We start from the raw sequence: 12,851 nt of genomic DNA, 5'->3' as shown, positions 1-12,851 counted from the left end.
AGGTGTCTGCAGGCTTGATAGCGACGAGTCGGAGATGTGGTAAGTGCGAAAGCGAACCCATGTCTCCGACATATGGCACCTCGAGGGTATAACGTCTGGTTTTTGGTGGGTACACCCCCACCTTACGGGGGGATTCCTATAGTACCCATTCACCTCCCACAAGGTGTATGGGTCTGCATAAAGCATTTTCCAGACGTTAAAAAAAAGGCTTGATAGCGACGTGATACTCCTGGTGTTGCAGGAGTCCATAGGCTACAATGACGGTTTACCATCAGATGGGCTATATACTTGTTTGTATAAAGACCTCCTTGTTAATTTAAATTAAATTAAGTCCTACTCAAAAAGCGCCAGCTGAAACTCAGCGCTGCAGCGTAACACTGAGCGGAGACTATTTCGGCAAACACTAGCCAACACATTATTTTACCATAGGGAGCCTTTGTACAAAAGTCGTTTGCTTAGGCACCTCTGTCCCATACGTGTTTCTACAGTTAAGCAGATGTGTTTCAGTTTGAAGGGTGGGATATAGCAGTGAATTTACAGGGTACAGAGGAATAACATCTGAGTCTTCAAGAATGGCAACGCATGAGGGGTATCATGGGCGAAACAGTATACTCTGTTATGTCCATGGTACTGCTCATGTCTATAGGCGACGGTTACCACTTTCCATCGGGTGGGCCCTTCAAACCGAAACACAGCCATGCAAACACAACTGCTTCACGGTAGAAACACGAATGGGACAGAGGTGACGAAGTAACGACCTTTGTACAAAGTCTCCCTCTGATAATATTCTTGTAAATGTATTGAGAAGCAACTGTGAGGATATTTGATTTCCTAAAACGATCTCGTACTGTCCCCCTTCAACCCATGCCATAAATGAAACGAACGACCCTCTTTTTTAAAACAAATATAGTATATAGTATCCGCTGCTTTACTACTATTTTGTAACTACCAGCAAAATCCTCCTTTGGCAAATGCCAGGAGGGAATAGCCTCCTGGGGGATGTGTTAATATACCGGCGCATCCCCCGAGTGGTAGGGTGAGCACGCCATCCACCTTATTTTGGGAGAGGAGACCTGTTCTTACCATCTGGGGGCGGGTCGCTGCCGTCGGAGATGTGGTGAGTGCGAAAGCGAACCCATGTCTCCGACATATGGCACCTCTAGGGTATATCGTCTGGTTTTTGGTGGGTACACCCTCACCTTACGGGGGGATTCCCACAGTACCCATTCACCTCCCACAAGGTGTATGGGTCTGCATAAAGCATTTTCTAGACGTTAAAAAAAAAGGAGGGAATAGCCTTCTTTGACTCGAGGCCGTTCCTTATGGCTATAGTCTATGGAGGAGGCCTATATTCAGCAGTGGACAATGGCTGATACGATAATGATCAAAATCCGGCAGCATACCTGCAATGCCGTTGGTATTGTGAGTGATCGGGGCGGCGGTAGTCACTTACCATTAGGTGAGCCGCATGCTCGTTTGTCCTTTGTGTTTTAAAAAAAAAATCTTTTAAGCATTTATTTTTGCGAAATAACTGTCTTATGACAAAGTTTCTACTATTTTTGCCTTAAATTTATTACAGAGAACTCGTTAAATGTATTTTAACAGTCTATTTCCACTTGTTTCCCAAATAAATGATTGATTAATCAATCGATTTACCGAATCGAGTCGATGACAACCTTCCCAAATTTGCTGTAGATTAAAAAAATACGATATAAAAGTGCTAGTAAACAAGTCTATTTGAATCGTCGATAATTGAATTGATTGATATTGTATTGCAAAACAAAAATGGACCATTATTTTTATATGAATTATGACTAATTTTGGTTATTTATGTTTATCGTTGACAAATTCATTTCAGTATTTCAGTGCTTCGTGATATGTTAATTAACACTTGTTAATTAACATATCACGAAGGATCTTTTTAAAAACAACTGGTTCTATTAACCCCATATTGTGTTTAGTTAATTTATTATAAATTAGTAAACTTACCCGACTTTACACAGGCACATAGATTTTTTAAACATACCCAACACTCACTATGTGGGGGGAAAAGGGATTGTTAGTAATGGAGACTGAGAATCCCATTGCTAGCAATATACCCAACCAGGTCGACCTTCTCGCGGTTCCCCCTGGAAACTATCATGGTTAATTCCTGATGAATTCATCATGATGGGCTAACTGGCCTGTTTTCATTCTCATCGATCACCCTTCACTGGTGCTCCGCCAGCGTATGCTGTTAGCGCAGGCGGGGTTACCATTTCATTTTCATCCATCAAAAAAAAAAACACTCACTATGTTGGGGGAAAGGGTTTGTTAGTAATTGAATCTTGCAGCCCCATTACTAGCAATATACTTTGTTAGGTTGACTTCCACGCAGTTCGCCCTGGAATGTCATCGTGGTTGATTCATGAATTCCTCACGATGGACCAATTGAATGACTTTCATCAGCACCTATCATCCCTCACTGGTGTCCCACCAGCGTATACCGATAGCGCAGGCGGGGTTACCATTCCATTATTACCCATTAAAGTAATATACTGATATATGTCTGTAAAGGTGAAAGAATTTTTAAAATCGATTCCATTGTTTTAGAGTTTATCCATTACAGAAAAAACAATCAAGTATTTCTTCTTTATAATTACTAAATTATTGACGTTTCGCCGTGTGTGCTTTGGCACAGAATTGACCACCCCTTCATTTCCCGTAAATGTCGTAAGAGGCGACTAAGGGAGGGCAAGGAATGGGCAGCAGCGTCCCTGTTAAAACATCTCCAAAGCCTAACTGCGTGGCAACAACTGGCAAAGCTCCCCTTATGAGGAAGGCTTATGTCCAGCAGTGGACAGTTAACGGCTGTAATAATAATAATAAAAAATATTTGGAAGTTTACAAAATATATTATTTTCGATAAGTTTTGTTGTCCATGGCATTATACATAATTGATCTTGGCCAAGATTTACTATGAAATAAAAAAAAAAAACAATATTACTCTTTACTAAACTGGTATGCTTGTAAATATATTGTACAAATCGTCAAACAAGCATCTGTTGAAATGTTTTATTATTTTTTTGTTCTTTATTGTACACAAATATAGTAATAAAAACATTAAATTTGAAATGTAATACAGATAGATCTTATTTTTATATAAATATTATTTAGAATAATTTCCATTTTATTACACGTATGTTACTTTTTTTATATTTACTGTGTCTAACCAGCGCCATCTACCTTTCTCTCTGTAGTCATCCATTATTCATGCCAGATTGTCTGTAAGAGATTGCTTTTAGCGATAAGGCCGCCTTTTGTATATGCACATTCTGTATAAATACTCCTTGTATACATCTCTATTGTGAGTAATAAAGAATTTATTATTATTAAAAACGAGTTTATCCTCCAACAAACCTTTTCATGTTTCTTTATGCAAAATAGTATAGTAAATAAGTTGACGTTCCATCTGATGGAAAGTGGTAACCTATAGACATGAGCAGTACCATGGACATAACAGAGTATACTGTTTTGCCCATGATACCCTCCATGCGTTGCTATTCCTGAGGACTTAGGTGGTATGCCTCCGTACCCTGTAATTTTACTGTAATTTTATTTCTACCTTTTAATCTGCAATACTGCCAAGAAAGCACAGCTTCTTGAATAACATGGGAGACTCAACATACAAACTCAAATTTTGATGATTTTAAACAAAATTCTCAATGTGTCCAAATTATTAATAACTATCTCCATAACTTTGCCTTATGCGCCCGTTATAGAATGGGTCAAATTTTCCTTTCCTGTGAGTGTTGTAAGAGGTAACTAAGGGAACTTAATGGTCGAAGGATGGGCAGCAGAGAGCTTTTGATATAAAATTCAGTTAAATACACCAGAGAGAGACTTTGAACAAAAGTCGTTTGCTTGGTCACCTCTGTCCCATTCGTGTTTCCATGGTGTTGCTCATGTCTATTGGCGACGGTTGCCATTTTTCTTCAGGTAGGCCATCAGCTTGTTTGCTATTCTAAGTAGCATAAAAAAAAGTTACGAAAGCCTAACTGCGGTTACCAATCCGTCAGCCAAGCGTAAGAACTACTGCAAATATCCCCCTATTTAGGGACCTACATTTAGCATCGGACAGTTATCGGCTGGTATGTTAACCTAATGGCTGTAACAATTCATGAACTGTGCTTACTAATTTAAAAAAAAAACTAAATGTTAGTAATTAGTAATGTATATTTATTGACAGAAACTGGAAAAATTGAACAAAAGAAGATTTTTTTTTATTACAGACTGATTTATACAATTAAATTCAAATTAAAAGAGGTTACAATTCATTACAGTGTTAAATAGACTTTAATAGTTAGACATGATTTAAAATATGATACTGTTTTTAATGTTCCGGTCCATCAAGCTGAATATCAGGATAAAAACAGCCGCTGAGCTACAATGTGACTCAAAGGTAAAGCGACATCAGTCAGTTTTCTGAAAAACTGATACATTTCTAAGTATGGCAAGAGTCAACAAATTATCGAAATCTGCTGCAAAATATGAAGGGTCTTATGTTCAAGCAGAGTCACATCAGCTGACTGTAGTGGATCATGTTTGATATTGTCGTTTTATATCTCGTTAGAAACTCTCGATCGTTGGAGTGATTTGAACCAATATTGAAATTGTTGTTTCAGTTTGAATCGAAAGTTTTGTTACTTGATTTATTTTAATTGCTGTCAGAAATATTGTTAGAATTACCGTTTAAATATGAACTGGAAGTGTATTGCTTGAGCTACTAAAACGGCCAAGGTAGTTGAAGTATAAACTAGAGTTTACACCACTTGAGTTAGCGGAACGCCGTTGGAGTATAAACCGGGATTTACACCGGTTGAGAGACTGGATCTTTCATAGCCGTTTGAAATACCGTTAGTGTTAAGACCGTTAGAGTATAAACCGGGGTTTACACCAGTTAAGCTATTGGTTCTGTCAAGGCCGTAGTTGTATAAACCGGGATTTAAACCGCTAGTGACACCATTTGTGCCAAGGCCATTAGAATATAAACCGGGGTTTACGCCGTTTGAGCTTACGGACCTACTAATACCGTTGGTGGTTACATCGTTTGGAACACCGACAGTGTCAACACCGGTGGGATATAAACCGGAGTTTAATCCGTTTAAGTAACCGGTTCTGCCAAGATTGTTGGTGTATGAATCAACGCCTGTATTGCCCAAGACACCGTTGTTGCCTAAGCCGCCATATCCTGCAAAATATTCAACACAATTTGATTTCAATAAAATAAAATTACATTTTCATAAAATTAACAAACATATTGGCATGAAAATAGATTAAAAAGGTAGACACAACATTTTGCAGACAAGAATTCGTTTACATTTGAGTTTGTTACAGAACTAATATGGATTACAGCTACGTTATTAGCTTTGCTGGCGGCTAAACTTGAATCAGAGGCTGCAGTGCTGCTTACAATGTTAGCAGCTATTGAGATTCCTGATGTACTTATATCTCCTAATGATGCAGTAATACCGAATCGAATTTAGTTTCTCTTGTAGTACCAATTCCAGTTTAGATTCCATTTGCGACTAAGTCAGTACCTCCCAATACAGACTATGCTGCAATACTACCTAAGTTGCCAACTCCTCCTGGATATACACCATTAACTCCATCTACACCTGCACCAGTAGCTCCGTCTACGCCACCGGCTAATTCCCCACCAATATCTGTTGACAAAACAAAATTGAAGTTTAAGTGTCGAAAACACAAGACAGTGTCACCATTGACCCGCTACTGCCATAGAATAAAGTCAGAACAGTACTACTAAGTTAGCTCTAATACGAATAGATTATAATAACTATGACTACAGATTACTCTAAACTACAATCATTTTACAGCACTAATATTATCATCAATAACTCACTCAATGTCTCAACAACATTATATTTTATCCGATTGCTAAATGAAGGCGATATTTTTTTAATTTATGGAGTAATTATCCATACAAGTGGTTCGACTTCAATACTATTTGTTGGATGATATGGTTAGATTTTATGATATGCCATGTGGTAATGGCATAGAATAGGTCACTTCTTCATTTCGGATGCGTGTCGTAAGAGGCGACTAAAGGATTTTACTGAGCAAGGGATGAGAAGCAACATCCTTCTTGGAATATTGCCAAAGCTTAAATGCGGCTGCTTACTGCCCTGCCAAGCATGGTAACTACTGGCAAAACCCTCCAAGGTGGAGGTCTATGCTTAGCAATGGACAGTTACCGGGTGTTATCATCAGAATAGTCTAGAATAGAATCAGTTTTCAAGTAAGAAAACATTATCGATGTTTTATATCTTGATTGTGCTTTAAAGTTTTCGATTTTAAGGAAATTTGGTACACGGGTAGGATATATACTAATTTAACACATAGGATACTTAAAATCTTGATTCAAGTGAACAAATTCGCATGAAATAGCTGGTAAATTAAGAAGAAAATGAATACATTAGAAGAAAAATAAGATTGTTTGGCTCTATATGAGGAACGTACAAAGTACATATGATGGGCATAACCTGCCAAAATCGCTGAAGTTTTCGTTTTGGATTTTTGACTTTTTGCAATATATAAATGATTAGACTCAATATAATTTAAATTAAGTGCTAACTTTGACACTGATGGCCTGGTTATGAAACTAGAATAATCTGTGTTGTGAATAATAAGGCAACAAACATTCAGGAGCACCGCCCAGTACATCCAGATCCAAGCCAATTTATTTAATGGATGACAATGGAATAGTAACCCCGCCTGTGCTAACACTGGCGGGGCATCAGTAAGGGATAATAGATAAAGATGTAGCAAGTCATCATGATGAATTCAAATAAAATTCAAACTCGATGATTTCCGACAGGAACAGCAATTAGGTTGATCTGATTAGGACTATTGCTAGCAGTGGGTTGTTAACTTCTATTTTCCCAACCCAAGCTAATTTAGCAAAATTAGTACCTAAATTAGCTCAAGCAAGAATCAAATTCAGGATGTCATTTACGCGAATTACAGTCTCGTGACACAGTGGTGGTTTGCGTAAACAAATCGTGCGTCAATAGTAATCAACAAAATTTAACTAAATTTATCAATTACAAAGTATAGGTAGGTACTTACCAGAGACTATTGGAGTGCAAACGGCAGAGCCGATCTGTAAAATAAAATCAGTAAATTTATTGCAAGAAAACACACAAGTGAACTGACAGTCTAGTCCTTTTATTTGCTTCTTGAAGCGGCCAACTAGCTGATGGTCCAGCTAATGGAAATTGGCAACCGTCGCCTATAGATATAAAGAGCATATTGTACATAGGTAGGTATTCTGAGAAGCTCAAGCTGAATTCTGAAGATTGGATGTTACTTCTTACAGTAACTTTATTATGACTTTTAGACAGTTTTTTGTCGTTTTCAGACGATACAGATTTGAAAAGATCTTTTATTGTTAAATCAGCCGTTAACTGTCCACTGTTGAACATTGGCCTTTTCCATAAGGGAGTCTCGTCAGTAGTTACCACGCTTGGCAGGCGACTGGACAAAGACAGTTAAACTTTTGTGATGTTTTAAGAGGGACACTGCTCTCTATCCCTCGACTATTAGTCACCTCTTACGGTACCCATGGGAAAGAAAGTAATGAGCCATTTTATGCAGGGATTGTGATCCTTGCATATGATATGATATTAATATTTCATCGTGTGATGATGATGATTAAATTTAAAATGATGATGATTATAATAATAAAACTGTATATTACCAAAGCGAGAAGCAGAGCGAACCTCATGTTGGCGAACTTGGTGAATCTCTTGCAGATATCTCCAAACTTATGGAAATTTCTCCGATCACACCTTTAATATACCGACTGTAACAATGAGTCTGACGCAGTTGGCATTCTGTTTGTTTGTTAAATTGTATTAATAATATATGGAATACTTATGTAAATAAATAGGCTTGAAAATTTGCAGTATGTATCTCAAGTAAACAAGTAGGCTTATGTATGTATATCTATATAAAAATAAAAGTTGTTCTGTCCATTGTTTTAGAGCAGATAAAAAACTATTTACTGTGTTAATAATACATATGCACCTTTATTAAGGGGTCAGCCCTAAAAATAGTGCATATGTACTTATTTTTAAATATGCTAATGGAGATGTATTCTACGATACCCGTTTTAGGTCTTGCGTTGAATGGTATATGGGTTACCTTTTCCCTGCGACTTCGTTTGCGAGATCAGGATATTTTTACTGATCGGGTTAAAAATCCTTCTCCATTACCTATAAATACATGTATGCCAAGATTTCGTAGTAATCGGTTAAGTCATGAGGTAACAAACAAACTATTTTTCATATTTGTAACGTTAGTAAGGATAGGAGTAGTTAAGGATATTTCTCTGATTTGGAGCAAATTACATGTGAGGGTTGTGAGGACTCCTGAGGGCTCAGGTGTTATTCCTCTGTACCCTGTAAATTCACGCCATATCCCACCCTTCAAACCGAAACACAGCCATGCAAACAACTGCTTCACGGTTGAAATGCGAATGGAACAGAGGTACCCAAGCAATCGACTTTTGTACAAAGTCTCCCTCTGGTAAGGTTACACTAAAGGTTATACAGCATACTATTAAATAGGACACCATAAGTATATAACAAGGAATACGAATGAACACTAACTACATTCTACATTATTGTATTCCATTTTCCATGTGGTCCTGGCATAGAATAGGCCATCCCTTCTTTTCCCGTGGGTGTCGTAAGAGGCGACTAAGGAAGGGCGAGAGACGAGCAGCAGTGTCTAAATTTGTTAATTTAAATTTGTTTAAATGGTAATATAGGCGTCACTCGTATCTTTTAATTTACATTTACATTTATTTATTACATCCACTGAGTCTTAGTCTTCCAATACGCTCACCCAGGAAAGCATGAGTACAATAACATATAAAAAGGAATATTACACGAAAATAACAAGAATAATATAAAAAGATTTAACTCAAACAAAAAACATCTGAACACAAATACTCTGTGGTCACCCGACGAAACTCCAGCAAGTTGGAGGCAAATACATCCAATTGCAAATACTGGCTTAAAAATATCATTGAGTAGTTTCAATGCAGGAGATAGGGGAGCTTACTTAGCCAACTCTGTTCTTCGTAATGGAACATCGAATAAGTGCATCGTCTACGTGCTCGCACGTAGTTACTGGCCGCTCCTATTGATATTGATTCCAGTACAGTTTGGTTACATTTTTCCCCCTGCACTAATACTGAATTAAATTTAGTTTTCGTCACACTTCAAGTGTATTATAGCCCACCATATCCAACAAAAACATACTCGGATATATATGGGGATGAGACACCTTGAAACCATACTGTTTTTGGTACAGCCACCTTACAAATTTCTTTTGGATTTTTTCCACCATAAGTATATATTTAGACTCATGTGGGTTCCAAATAATTGTGTTATTTTCTAATTTACTACGAACAAAAGCATTGTATAGCAATTTAATAGCTTGTATGCAATCCAATTGTTGCGCTTGTCGCAATACAAATCCGAGAGTACTGAATGCTCGAGTGCACAGTTAGACAATATGCGTTCTAAAAGTAAGCTCTTCACAAATCAAAACCCCCAGATCTCTCAACGAACTTACCCTACTTATAAATGAGCTACCCAATTGATAATTATAGGTAATCTTGTTAACATGTCTACTAAAGGTTATAATGGAGCATTTGTTGTTATTGAACATCAAGTGATTTTTTTCACTCCAATTAAGGATATCTGCAAAGTCTCGTTGAAGGAGCTCACAGTCTGAGGAGCTGGTAATTTTAAGAAATAACTTCAAGTCATCCGCAAACAACAGACAACTTAGAATGGCAAACAAGCTGACGGCCCACCTGATGGAAAGTGGTAACAGTTGCCTATAGACATAGTACCGTGGACATAATAGAGTATACTGTTTCGCCCATGATACCCTCCATGCGTTGCCATTCCTGAGGACTCAGGTGTTATTCCTCTGTACCCAGTAAATTCACGACATATCCCACCCTTCAAACCGAAATACAGCCATGCAAACACAGCTGCTTCACGGTTGAAACAAGGTAGGGACAGAGGTACCCAAGAATAGAATAACTACTTTATTCTACTTTTATTAAGGAATTTCGCGACTGACTCTTGGCCACAACAGAATATTAGTGTTTTGCTCTTTTAAGGGCAAAGCAATAAACTGAGTTGTGACCATTTTGTGTTACTATGGCACACGCACCAAAGAAGGAAGATGTGTTTTATATATTTTGCTTTTTATTTTTTCTTGCTTTTTTGTTTTTCATTCTTTTATCTCTTTTATGGTACTGTGTATGTCTGTATTATATGTATGTTTGTATTGTTATTTGTGTGCTGTAAGTAATTCAAATAAATTATCTATCTATCTTTCAACTAAGTGGATATATCTGTTTGTCATTCTAATGGTGTAAAATACAAAAAATATGGGGGAAAGGGATTGTTAGTAATGCAGTCCCATTGCTAGCAATATGCCCCATAAGGTGGACCACGTGATCTGCACTGGAAGCCATCGTGCTGAATTCCTGGTGTATTCATCACGATGGGCTAACTGACCTGCCTTTTCATTCTCACCTATCACCCCTCACTGGTGCCCCGCCAGTGTATACTGAGCGCAAGCGGGGTTACCATTCCATGTTGTCATTACTTACCACAGTAAAAATTTAATCGATCGATATCTTCATAAAAGTATGGTATAATTTTATACAGATTGCATAAATAGAATATGCACATATCTGTCACGCCTGTCTCCCATTAGGGTAGGCAGAAACAATGGAACGCCAAATGCGTCGATTCAAACAAACCTCTTTCGCTTCCTCCACATTCATCAATCTTTTCATATACGCTCGCCGGTTACGGGTACTTTTAATTTGGCCCTTCTTCAGCACGTCGCCTATTTGGTCGACATACGTCCGTCTAGGGCGGCCCCTACCGACATCTCCATTCATTCTTGCTCGATAAATCTCTTTCGTAATTCTTCTTTCATTCCATCCTCTCCAAATGGCCAAACCAACAACAATAGAATATGCTTTTTATATATTTTCATCTATTTATTTTTTTTCTCTCGATTTCATTAAATTTGCACCAAAGCAGAGAAATATTCTTTACTGATAGGGTTAAAAATTTTACTCCATTACACACCCATACATCACGTGTGTGTCAAATTTCATTTTTGAAACACATGTATCTTTTACACATGTATACTGTATATATAGGTACACATATAAGGTGGGATATGGCGTGAATTTACAGGGTACAGAGGAATAACACCTGAGTCCTCAGGAATGGCAACGCATGGAGGGTATCATAGGCGAAACAGTATGTGTGTGTACGGTTATGTCCATGGTACTGCTCATGTCTATAGGCGACGGTTACCACTTTCCATCAGGTGGGCCGTCAGCTTGTTTGCCATTCTAAGTCGTATTAAAAAAAATATATTTATTTATATTACGTATTTTGTAAATTAATATATTAGTTTAAATATATGTTTATAATATATGCTAATGTTAAATATTATTTATTTATTTATTTACTTTTACACACATTAGAAAATGTCTACAAGGCGGATTTAATACCTGGTAGCATTGTCTACCAATCAACCGCTAAACAGAGGGAGTAAATGGCGGTGCAAAGCTTTAAAAAAATATATATAAACTAAATATTTTGGAAGATAACAATTTATGATAAATAAACAAACATACAAACAAACATGTTACGGGTGCAAACCTCTTCCAAACCATACTACAACATACCAATACATATTGCACAATAGCTGTTCCCACACACAAATTCCCAGAAAGAACGAAGACACACTTTACAAAGGAAATTAATAAAAGGGAATACGACAGGGCGGTGAGAGGCCAGTATGTTTTAAGTCGCGAACGTACGGTGTATATTTTAGGAATCAATCACGATTCATACATATAATTATTATTATGTAATTACTAATTTTAAATGAAGACTCTGTGTTAAATTATATTAAACGACATTGCGTACTTAAACAGTATTCGTTTTTTAAAAAAAACCTATCACCGACCGTCAGAACGTAATTAACATAAAAAGATTATTGTATTTATATATAATGTTTACTCAGTTACTGAATGTGTCGCACAACTATTTCTCGGTTTACCAAATGGTTGACTGGTAGAGAACACCGTCCGGTGTTAAGTCCGCCAAATGTGCATACATACATGCCCATCGCGCAATAAAGTTTAAGTTATTAATAAAAATAAAATAGGTTATATCGTCACCTTTATGGCAAATTTACGAATCTGCAGTTTTTTCAAATTTAACATTTCTTTAAAAATCTACATTTTGCGCCATACTACTTATTGTGGCTCATTTTCAAATTTCTATCTCTAACGGTTAAAGAAATCGAGTAGCTCGAATCTCCATATTTTTGTGATATACCCAAAGTAAATTTACTTAGCAAATTTTTATAGTATTTTCTTAATAAACACTTTAATTTGAAAATTTCAATAATTATTTTATCAATTTTCAATCCTAATTTAGTTATTTTACACGAATGATTGCTATAACGTTGTTATTTAAACTGAAGTTCTCTCCAAAACACGTGATATATACCTTGGTATATTTATGAAAGTGGCACTTTCGTTAGTTTGCCAGATATTAAAATGAATTATTTTCTTTGTCACCTTACGAAACTGCCACTTTCGTAGATTTGCTGTTGTATAACTCAATACCTATGAATTCTCATGTATGAAGGTGCAAAGTAACGAATGTGCATTTATTTCTGATACTTGTAATAAAATAGTAATTAATTAAGTGCATTCAATAAAA

The sequence above is a fragment of the Galleria mellonella genome, unplaced genomic scaffold (assembly GCF_026898425.1).
Source record: "Galleria mellonella isolate WM207_F2 unplaced genomic scaffold, CSIRO_AGI_GalMel_v1 utg158, whole genome shotgun sequence".
NCBI lineage: Eukaryota > Metazoa > Arthropoda > Insecta > Lepidoptera > Pyralidae > Galleria > Galleria mellonella.
This window is presented reverse-complemented; position numbering follows the sequence as displayed.